The sequence below is a fragment of the Solanum verrucosum genome, unplaced genomic scaffold (genome assembly GCF_900185275.1).
Source record: "Solanum verrucosum unplaced genomic scaffold, falcon-dt-bn FXZP01000072.1, whole genome shotgun sequence".
Lineage (NCBI taxonomy): Eukaryota > Viridiplantae > Streptophyta > Magnoliopsida > Solanales > Solanaceae > Solanum > Solanum verrucosum.
This window is the reverse complement of record NW_026020208.1, coordinates 59,294-71,528: the sequence shown is the minus strand read 5'-3', so window position 1 is coordinate 71,528 and position 12,235 is coordinate 59,294. Positions and strand designations below refer to the sequence as shown.

Sequence of the window (12,235 nt, the reverse complement as noted above, 5' to 3'; positions counted from 1 at the left end):
TATTGTTGTGACAACCATATTGGTTTGTTCGATAATCCACTACTACAACCCCTTGGAACTCCATGAATATCTCTTCTTTGGATTCAAAAACATGTTCACTAAGTTCTCGAATCAGCTAACGATGGTGATTGCCGAATTTGATGGCCTTGTCAACAATGAAATTTATGAAGCTGCTGAAATTTATTTGGGCAACAAGTTATCACCTAACATCCATTGACTTAAAATTAGTAAGCTTGAGAAGGAGAAGAATTTCAACATCGCCATGGAACGTAATGAAGAGGTAATGTCTTGCACACACAGACACACATCTATGTATATATATAATGATAGTTGCATGTTATGGTATTTGTTATCATAAAATTTTTAGACTAAACTAAAAATTATGTAGCTTGGACTCTTAAAAGATATTTACTACTAAGAATACATGGATTAGTGGTGGAAATTTTTTGTAGCTAAACAACAATATCCGTCACTACATATTATCAAAAAATTGTGCTAGATATGAGCTATTTAGCAACAAATTTCATAGCAAATTTCAGTTTTTTTTGTAATGATTGTCGAGTTATGTCGGTCCTTTTTAAAGCAATGCACTTTTGAAGAATCTGACACATGTATGGCCACATTTTTTAGGGTCCAAGCAACATAGAATAGAAGTAGTCAGGCGGTCAACTTAATTCTTTAAGTTAAATGTTCGTAAGAAGCATCATAAAATATGTGTTTTTATGTATAGATATACAGATACAACTTTTAATTTAATGATAAACAAACAAATTAGAAACAAACAAACTATATGTAATTATAAATAGGGTTATGGTCTCCAGATTAAACATATGACTTTTTTCTAATAGTACGAAATACGAAATTCCAGCTAACTCTGTTTGTATATCAATCAATATAATAGTACTCTTAAGGGGGGCATACTACTTGATCGTTTACATCAGATTAACGATTACAAAATTATATAAACTAATCTTCTAATCATGATTAAATAATTTGCTATTGCAGCAATCAAACTAGAATTCCCCGTCCCCGGAGGACCAAACAACAAATACCCTCTTTTCCATGCCTTCCCTACTTTCCTGTAATACTCTTTCCTCCTCATGAATCTCTCCAAATCCTTCAAGATCATGTCTTTCTGGTCTGTTTTCATTGTGATTGTCTCAAAAGTGGCGGGATGATCAAAATTCATCGGCTTCCAAATGTCATGTAAACTGGGCATCCTTTCGTAACCCCAGCATGAATCTTGATCGTCTTGTTTTTGTGTTTTTGCAATATTGCGATGTATGGCAAGTAAGAATTAAGAACAAGGTCCTTGTTTTTCTTGTGAAATGTCAGCTCAAAGGACCTTATTACAGATTTCTAGCGGAATCCATGTCTCTGGGGTTGTAGAAGTGTTTAGACTCTGTTTGTCTGCAGAGCTAAATCCACTTGAATGTCTGTCCATTATAAACATCTATCACCTGTTGGAATAAAACCGCAAGATAAAAAAATAAATCATTACGAAGGTAAATAAAATGTGGAAACTTACCTAAGCACTCATGAATATAGAACAATTTTTCAAATCAAGACTTTAATTTTAAGAAAAATGATTTTCACTTTTCTAATGGAGGACTGTTAGAAAAATGTCTTAGGTTTGATATGGAGACCATGACCTTATTTATAATTACACATAGTTTGTTTGTTTCTAATTTGTTTGGTTTATCATTAAATCAGAAGTTGTATCAGCATATCTACACATAATAACACATATTTTATGATGCTTCTTATGTTCACATTTAACTTTAAGCATTAAGTTGACTGTTTGACTAATTCTATTTTTTTGTTACTCGGACCCTAAAAATGTGGTCATACAAGTGTCAGATTATTCAAAAGTGAATAGCTTTAGAAGAATCCGACATACACTCGACAATCACTACAAAAACAACTAAAATTTGCTAGAAATTTTATTGCTAAATTGATCATAGCTAACACAATATTTTTTATAATCTGTAGTGACAGATATTTTTGTTTACCCACAAAATTAGTCCACTCTAGTCTATGTATTCTTAGTTGTAAATATCTTTCAAGAGTCCAAGCAATACAACTTTTAGTTTGGTCTAAAACTTTTATGATAACAAATACCATATATAACACGCAATATCATTATATATATAGATTTATATAGATGTGTGTGCACGCAAAACATTACCTCCTCATTACGTTCCATGGCGATGTTGAAATTTTCTCCTTCTCAGTCTTACTGATTTTAAGTCTACGGATGTGAGGGGACAACTTGTTGGCCAAATAGATTGTTGCAGCTTCATAAATTTTGTTGTTGACCAGGCCATCAAATTCGTCGATCACCATCGTTAGTTGTTTTGAGAACTTGGTGAACATGTTTTTGATTCCAAAGAATAGATATGCATGGAGTTCCCTAGGAATGTAGTTGTGGATTATCGTATGAACCAACATGACTGTTGCAACAATTGAGCCTACTCTCGATAAAACCCTCTTGGCTAGGGCCATTTTCAATTCTGCTGATGAAGAGGACATGTTTCTTAAGGGCTTTTTTTTTGTTCCTGATAAACGAATAATCAACACAAGAAAATAGGGACAAGTATTTAATATTTGATTCCAATAATGTGTGGGGATTACAATACTTCTGAAATCTTATATAAAAAGGCGTAATCCTCTAATTCTTATCATCACGACCATCAACTAATGGTCTTTGCTTGTTCTTGAGTTGATGAATCATTTGTTATTGAAATTTTAGCACAAATATGGAGCTAGGGTTTGATCACACATATGAAGGTATAGAAACTTACAGCTCACCACCAGAGATGAAGAACTTGCAGATCGCCACTAGAGTATGTAGTTCTCTTTTATTCTTCGGATGATCTTGCAAATGCTTTCTCCCCAATTCCTTGAATGTCCCCCTTGAGAGGTATGTAACACCCCTATTTATAGTTGTAGAAGGTAGACAATTTAAGTGTAGATGATCTTACTTGATTTCGATTGGCTCATTTGATAAGGTCACATTTAATTGGCCAAGACATGTCAGTTGGAACATTTGTATGCGTTTGATTGGTGTTTAATATGACTAGGAGTGCCGTGTCATTTGAATACGTGACATAATTTTATTTGTTATTTTATTTGACTTGGTGTGTCATATCATTTGACACGTTGAATGGGCCTTGGGCTAATCGAGCGGGATCATTATTTGAAGACCAACTCAATGGACTAGCTCACGTGAAATTGAACTTTTCTTTAAATCCATATCTTAGGAATTAAATTATTTGATCTTAATTTGGGTATGATATTCTTGAATTTATGAATTTATCTAAATTTAGTCTAGATTTAATTCCATAAACTCATAAGTCTACTAATGTTTCAAAAATTTTGCTTTAATGTTATGTGCCTAACGTGTGATAAAATAGTAACCAATATATTGATTCTCGAATTATCTTTTTTCCCGATCTACAAGAAGGTAAGGGGAAACAGGGGGTTGACAACAAGAGGGGTGGACTACGAAGATCTAACCACCACTTTGTAATTTATCACACAATACTTTAGCGGCAAGCCTTCATTTCATCCATGCCGCCCCAATGTGATGTATGACATCATCCTCGATGTCCCCACTATTCAAGAGTACAGACCCAAGATACTTACAACTCCCTCTTGGAAATAGTCTGTGTGGCAAGATTCACTTCCATGTCCCCAACATTGGATTTGCACTCCATTTTAGTCCTACTCAACTTGAACCCTTTGGACTCTAAAGTATGTCTCCAAATCTCCAACCTAGCGTTAACTTTGTCACGTGTCTTATCAACGAACAATATGTCGTCTTCAAATAACATATCAAGGAACCTCCTCGTGAATAGACCATGTCAACTCATCAATCACCGAAGCATATAGGAAAGGGTTAAAGAATTGATCCCAATTGTAGTCCCATCTCAACTAGGAAGTTCTCAGATTTTCCTTTCACCGTTCTAACCCGAGCCTTAGCTCCATCATTCATGTCATTTATCGCCCTAATATATACCATCAAGACACCTTAGCCTCGAAACACCTCTAGAGAACATCCCTTGGGACTTTGTCATAAGCCTTTTTAAGGTCAATGGAGATTCCTCTTCTTTTTCGTATACTTTTCCATTAGTCTCCGCACAAGGTCGATAGTTTCAGTAGTCGAACACCCTAGCATGCATCCAAATTGATTACTAGAAATGGACACCCCTATCCTCACCCTCATCTCTACCACTCTCCCAAACCTTTATTGTGTGGCTCAACAATTTGATACCCCTGTAATTGTTACAGTTTTGCATATCACCCTTGTTCTTGTACAATGGAACCATTGTACTCCACCTCTATTCGTTGGGCATTTTTGTCATCTTAAAAATAGCATTATATAAAAAAATTACGGAAATAGTAAACTAATAGGACATTACTAATTCTACCAACCGGACAAACCAAATGCAAAACTAATTACTTCTAGTCTTCTACCCGAATCCTTGCCCTCCACACCCTTCTATCGGGGTCATGTCCTCGAATTCAATTGGCTGAATGCTTGTCACCTCGCCTAGTACGTATTAACCTGCCCTTACCTCTCCTAAGCTCTACAACGCCAATCTCTCACACATCATCACTAGGGAGTTTGTGTATCTCCTCTTGACATATATAAACTATCTCACATCTTGTTCGCCACGGAGGTCACTTCCACCTTGGCCCAAATGTTTTCATTTCTGACCATATCTTTCCTTGTAAGCCACAAATCCATCTTAACATCCTCATTTCTGCAACTTTCATCTTCTGGATAGAGGAATGCTTGACTGGGCAACACTCCACCCCATACAATAAAATCGATTTGACTACTGCTCTATATCGATAACATTAAAGTATAGTGGACCTTTTTATCACAGTAAAAACCAACCTCCAAAAGAGATCAGAAAAAACCAACGTCAGGAGGTTGGTTTTTCAATCAAGATAAAATTATATATATTATTCCCAATTTTTCTTTAAGTAATACTTTATTCTTGAAAGTAATAAATATTGACTGGTTAATATAAAAAAAAATTAAGGAAAGAGTACATACACTGATACACATATTTGGTGTACAAAATCAAATCGAAATTTGAATTAAATCTCAAATTGAGTTAAAATGGAAAAAAAAACCTGTTTTATGGCTTGGTTTGACTTGCTTTGGTATTGAAAAAAAATTCGACTATACTTGGGTTGGTTTGGTTTTAACTAACAAAAGTCAACCCGAGACCAAACCAACCCGATATTATATATAGAATGTTTAAAAATTATTTTATACATAAAAGTGTTTACTTTGATGTAATTTCTAAATATTACTTATACGTTTTCATAATTTTTATCTTTTAACATATTTTTCAAGTTTCTTGAGACTTAAAATTTTGAATAATCCAATAAAAGTTATAGTCGATAGATATAAGTAACTCTAATAAAGCTCAATTCGTAATCAAATCTATACTAAGCTAACAAAATAAATTGATTCAACACTAAGAATGACAATAATGTTGAATATTTGTTCTTTAGTTTTACATTGGTTTGGACATTTAAAATGCATACTCTAATTTTTAATGCTTAATCTTGTAGCCAATACTTATTAGACTTATTTTAGCATGATTTAGTACTTTTAAATTATGATCATTCCATTACGACTTTACAATATTTATTTTTATGATGATTTCATTATTATTTTTATTGAATATTTTAGTGTTATCACTCATCTCATATTTTGTTTTATTTTTCTCAAGAAACACCTTAAATAGTTGTATTTTGGTTCGACTAAAGAAATATTAGGAGCACACGTTAATTCTATGTTTGTATGCATACCTTACCGGAAAAATCCAAAAATCTGAAAAATATTTGAGGTTTATTAGTTTGGCTTGATTTAAAAATTTGACACAATGGTTTGGTTTGGTATTTGAAAAATTCGAACCAACCTGAGGTTGGAAAATACTCGAGTTTTATTAGTTTGATTTGATTTATAAATTTTAAAAAAATTATACAAATAATTTAGTTTGATATTTGGAAAACCCAAACCAATCCGGTCATGTACACCCCATTCATCACTATTATGATTATCAAACTATATAAAAGATCATTTGATATGCTGGATATAGTATGCTGGATAAAGTGATATCTCAAATGACAAATTCTTTTATTTGTTCAAAAAATAATTTTTATTTATTCAAATTCTTAATATTAGTTCATCCCAAAATATTTAAATTTAACTATATTTGGAATGAAAAAATAAATTCTTTATATTGTCAAACTTTTTAGTAACAAAGAGTAAAGGAAAAAAACACAAATACTTGTTAGATATATAATAATTAGCCAAATTTTGCGTTCTCCATTTTCTTTGTTACTAAAAAGCTTGATAACATAGAACAAAATAAAAATTATTACTATTATTTTCAAATATAGTTAGACTTAAATATTTTGGAATGAGCTAATAAAAATTTGAATAAGTAAAAGAAGATCCTTTTGAACAAATAAAAGAATTAACTAATTAGTAAAATAATTCAATTAAATTTACGCTTTGAACATGAGACGTCCACATATTTCTTATCTCTTCAAACTGTGCCTCTATCACTTCAAAAGTCACTCATTTGGTCAATAAAATATGTAGTGACATTTGATTTAGTCCACAGAGACTTTTCTTTTCCTCATTTATATGATATTAATTATTCAAACTGTGCCTCTATCACTTCAAAAGTCACTCATTTGGTCAATAAAATATATAGTGACATTTGATTTAGTCCACAGAGACTTTTCTTTTCCTCATTTATATGATATTAATAATTCAAAATTTAACGTAAACATCCAACATTAAATACTCTCTCCATCCCATTTTATATGACAATATTTGACCGGGCACGGGTTTAAGAAATAAATAAAGACTTTGAAATATTTATCAAATTACCCCTTCAAAAAATAATCATATTAAAAAGTAGACTCACTTTTCTCTCTTCTCATAAATATATTAGAGTATCATCTTTAAGATTAAGTGGGACCAACAAGGATAAAAGAGGAATTGTACTAAATATTATCCGTAAGTAATATTATTCTTGAAAGTAATAAATATTGACTAGTTAATATAAAAAAAAAAATTAAGTAAAGAGTACATACACTGATACACATATTTCAAATAGTGTGATTGTTTAAATTTAATCCATATTCATCACTATTATTATGATTATCAAACTATATAAAAGATTATTTGATATGCGGTATAAAGTGAGATATCTTAAAATGACAAATTCATTTATTTGTTCAAAAAAATAATTTTTATTTATTCAAATTCTTAATATTAGTTTTAAAATATCTAAGTTTAATTATATTTGAAATGAAAAAATACATTCTTTATATTGTCAAACTTTTTAGTAACAAAGAGTAATGGATATAATTAGCCAAATTTTGTGTTCTCCATTTTCTTTGTTACTAAAAAGTTTGATAACACAAAAAAAAATTATTACTATTATCTTCAAATATAATGTATTATTTTTTTTTTATGAAAAGGGAAACCCGCAGCCGCTACCCTTTGGGTGCGCACAGGATAAAATCCCCGCTTCTATGCAATAGCTCGCAAACCACATAGGAAAGGTAACCCGCACTACTTAAATATTTTGGAATGACCTAACATTAAAAATTTGAATAAGTAAAAGATATCTTTTTGAACCAATAAAAGAATTAACTAATTAGTAAAAAAATTCAATTCAATTAAATTGACACTTTGAACATGAGACGTCCACATATTTCTTATCCCTTCAAATTGTGCCTCTATCACTTCAAACGTCACACTATTAAATAGAACTACCGACTTGTTCCCCAAGAAATGTTTTATCGTTAAGTAATTTTTGAGTTAAAAATCAAAGTTGAGTGATTTCTTAGAGAACAAATACAATGTTGAGTGAGGTTTTGAGATATTCTCTCTGTCCCTAATTACTTGTCAATTTTGGATTAGCATACCCCAATTAATTATGAAGTAGAACAATTTAAAATTTTCAAAAAGTTCTACCTTTTTCAAAATAATTAATTGAGGGTATAATAGATAACAAAAAATTATCCTTTCTTGATTTGTCAAAATGAACAAGTAATTAGGAACAACTATAAAATGAAAAGTTGACATGTAATTAGGACAGAGGGAGTATTATCAATTTTAATAGAGTGACCTTAGAAGTAGTGTGAACAAAATTGTTGATTTACGACTTGTATAAATAAATCCAATTATTGAGCAATTTCCTAGATGTTTCCAAATTTCCTAGAAAAGATAATTATATAAAGCTCAAGCATAAACTCTATAGCTTAAGCATAAAAACCATGACGTTTTTAAACTCAATAGCCACCACCATTACAATAATCGGGGGGATTTTGAGCCTCGTTATATCAATCAATAACAATCGAGCTCTTTTCTCTAAACTCAAGAAATTCTTGTCAAATAAGGTTACATTGGTGATTGATGAATACACATTGAAAGATAATGAGAAGGTCAGAAATGAAGTTTATGAAGCTGTTGAGATCTATTTGTGCAACAATCTGTCTCCCCAAAAATGTAAAGTCAAAGCAAGTAAGACGGAGAAGGATCAGAAGAATTCGTTCAAAGTCACATTGGAACATAATGAGAAAGTAAAAGATGTTTTTAATGGCCATAAGTTCAAGTGGATTTGGCTAGATTTTAAATGCCTTCATCATCCTGACAACCTCAATTCCATTCATAGATCTGAGATGAAGTCCTTTAACCTCATTTATCGAAAGAAAGACTATCAATATGTCTTTGACACTTACTTGCCTCACATTTTGAATGAAGCAAAATACCAAAAACACATCTGAATTATCGCGGATTTCACATCTTTAACTATTTGTTGTTTGTTTTTCCTACTTAATGATTGTTCGGTTGAAAGAGGGAATAATTGATTGTTAAAGTGTAAAACCCGTCCGAAGAAAACGATACATGACCTACAAATGCCACATAATAATTTGTTCGTCCAAAAGTATTCATTATTTCTATTTTACCATCAAGATTGAAGCATAGTTATTATGGTTAGGGAAGTTTGGGATGATATTCTCCTTTTGTAATGTCTCCTTTTTGTGAAAGTTTGGCCTTTATTACTTCTTTGTGTAATTTTTAAACATCTAATCGAATATTACAAGCGACTAATTATTGTGATTTATAATATCTTTTAAATATAATTTTTATATCTAACAAATCAAAAAGTAAAGTAAATAAATAAATTGAAGCTGAAAAAATATTAATTTTCCAAAAAAACCCTCATCGATGAACAGTTGCCTGCTTCTAGCTGAAGTGCCCCCCACAAATTTGGAGCAACAAATCACCCTTGGCTGCAAGCACATAACTCAAGCACACTAGTCAAGCAAGACTTGTTTGGTTGTGGCCTCTTATTATAATAAGTAGTAAAGTAATTCTAATGTTTGACCTGTTGTAAACGTAAATTTTTTCGAGTCAATAATATTTCAAAAGAATCAAGGTATTGAGAATAACTTATATCTAAAATTTTATATATTCAGAGCAAGATTTGAGTTGAAGTCCATTGAGATCTACCATTGAAGAGCTTCAAAGCTCAAAATTTTAATGCGTTAAAATTCAGCACGATCTATCCATTTGACAACGTATAAATGATAAAGTTCGCACAAAGATAAAAGCTTGGAATAAAATCATTATTGTCTTTAAGAATATCACAAAAAATTATCATTAAGAAAATCAATTTCTTAAACATAGGCCAGTTTATCAATTCGGTAAAACCTATGAATAATTAACTAGAAAATTAAAATGTAAATGGTATCAAATTTTATCAATTTAGCATAACTTTTGAAGAATTGAATAACACAAACTAGCCTTGCCAATTCGGTAAGAAAATTTTAGTAGTTCAGTTAGTTGACTACCTGAACTTTAATTTCATCTTTTAAGTGAGAATTTGATTGCTTACCTTGTAATTCTCTTTTTCAATATATATTTATTTATTTTTTCAAATCATGTCCCACCCTTAATGACTTGTGTAAAAGGTAAGTTTTCAAATTCGGTAAAATATGTGAACAATTTAAAGAATAAATAGAATGAAATAAACAAGATAAGTTCGTCAATCTGATAAGGCTTGTGAACATTTTTATCCGAGATAAAAGTTAAATATCGGTGCAAACTGATTTTATTTGAACTTATAATGGCTAGTGTATTAAAAGTCAAGGGTAGGGATTTTTTCTTAATTAGTACAATGCGAAGAGTAAGCCTTGAGACTTGGGGTATAAGCCTCATGAATACTATTTTTTAAAACCAAAACTTTAATAAAATAAAATAATTATAGCACTAAAAATATAGAAATTACGTTAAAAATGTAAGAAACAAATAGAAAACAAAATATTTAACATATTTATAAAGACTCGAATCTCACTTTATGAAATTATAGTGAATATATCATTGTTGTTATTTATAAAGACCTAACAAACTTTAAACGGGTCAAGATACAAGACTGTTGATTATTTTTCTTCTTTCTAGCGCGTTAAAATTGAATAGGTTGTCCATCAACTTAATTAACACCCCAATTTACACTTCAGAGAGACCCTATATTCAATTTAAGAGTCAAGCAGGAGAAAAATAAATACTATATAATATTTTGTTGCAATTCCAAAGCTTCTTCGACTTATTTTCCAATAACCTATAGACTTAGTTCATGTTGACTATCTTTCCCTATATTACCTTTTATGAATTGGCAAATAGAAACATGTCAAGAATCATGATGATAGTAGTAAAGTAAATGATTTCGTTAAGAATGTTCGAAATTTACAAGAGTACACAAAAATAATATTTAACCTATATATACAATATAATATTTTGACAGAAGATGCTCAACTGACTATTAAGTATTGGCGAAAGACTTTTAATTTCTTGTGGGCATATATACGAAAGTTTCAAAGTCTACATATAGTTAATACCAACTACTACTATTGTTAGTCTTGTGCAATTTTTTCCTATTGTAAAAGTATACATCAGAATTAGTGATAAGGCTTTTAAAAATATACATCAAAGTCGAACTAGAATGATTTAGTACAATAGGCGTATTGTAATGGTAAAAATGGTAAAGATGTTTGTCTAATTAGACAGTTTTTCTTTGTATTTTTCAACTTTACAATTTTGGGCTCATGAGACCTGAGTTTTGTACAAGTATTGTGTCCATTATCCAATATATTTTGTACCAAATAATTAGTTTTTACTAGATAGGAGAGTCTGTGCCTGACCCAATATATGTTACTCTTTTTGTTCATATTTACTTGTCTATTTTTTACTTAACACACCTATTAAGAAAATAATAATTGACATAGTGAGCTCATCATTGTACCCCCATTAATTGATTATATTCCAAAATTAATTTACTCATTAAAGAGATTCTACTTTTTTTCAAAAAAAATATTAATTCTCTAAAATAAATTGAGGATATAATAGGTAAAAAAATATCGTCTTTTCTTGATTGTCAAAAAAAAGGCAAGTAAAAAGTCAAAATTGAACCAGGGGAAAGAGAGAGTACTCATTCGGACCCCAATTTATGCTTAGAGAGTCTATCAAAAAATTTATATATTTTTTGAAGTTGCTAATATTATGATTTATAATATTTTGTACATTATTTTCAAATAATATGTGTTAATCCCTTTGTCTCAATTTATGTGGCAAAGATGGAATTTGGAGAGTAAATTATATTTTTATATGATTTTTAAATATTTTAAATCGTTAATTATTGTGTTTATAGTATTTTCGATCATAGAAAAAAATGTCGTGTTTCTTCTTAGCAAGGCTGTTGAGATCCAAGTTGTCCTCTGTTTGTCCATATGAATTTTCAGGATGGGAGAAACGAGAAGAACATGTATATGTAGGGGTGTACATGGCCGGATTGGTTTGAATTTTTCGAAGTTTTTAAAAATGGGAACAAAAATTAAATACTTGTACAATTTACTAGATATGCTCCTTTATAATTTAGTTTATATAGACCAAATTAAATGGAAAGAAAGGTGGCATATTCTATAATTGGCTCTCTTTTTTCTGTGGTTTTAACTCCCCCAATTGGTAAACCATTTTCTTCCTCCTTTTCTTTTATCCCATTCTCATCACTTTCTTTCTTCTTATGAAGAAAATTCAATCAACCCTTTACCTCTTCTTCATCTTCCACTTAGGGATGACAACGGGGCGGGACGGTTGCAGAGAGGGGCAGGTTATAGTGTTTGTGGG

At 30.7% G+C, this 12,235-nt stretch overlaps 1 pseudogene; it reads right to left on the bottom strand.

Annotated features, from left to right (window-relative positions):
- Window positions 1-949: 949 nt before the first annotated feature.
- LOC125830162 (protein HYPER-SENSITIVITY-RELATED 4-like) lies at window positions 950-2,544 on the bottom strand (annotated as a pseudogene).
- Between the last annotated feature and the right edge of the window lie 9,691 nt (window positions 2,545-12,235).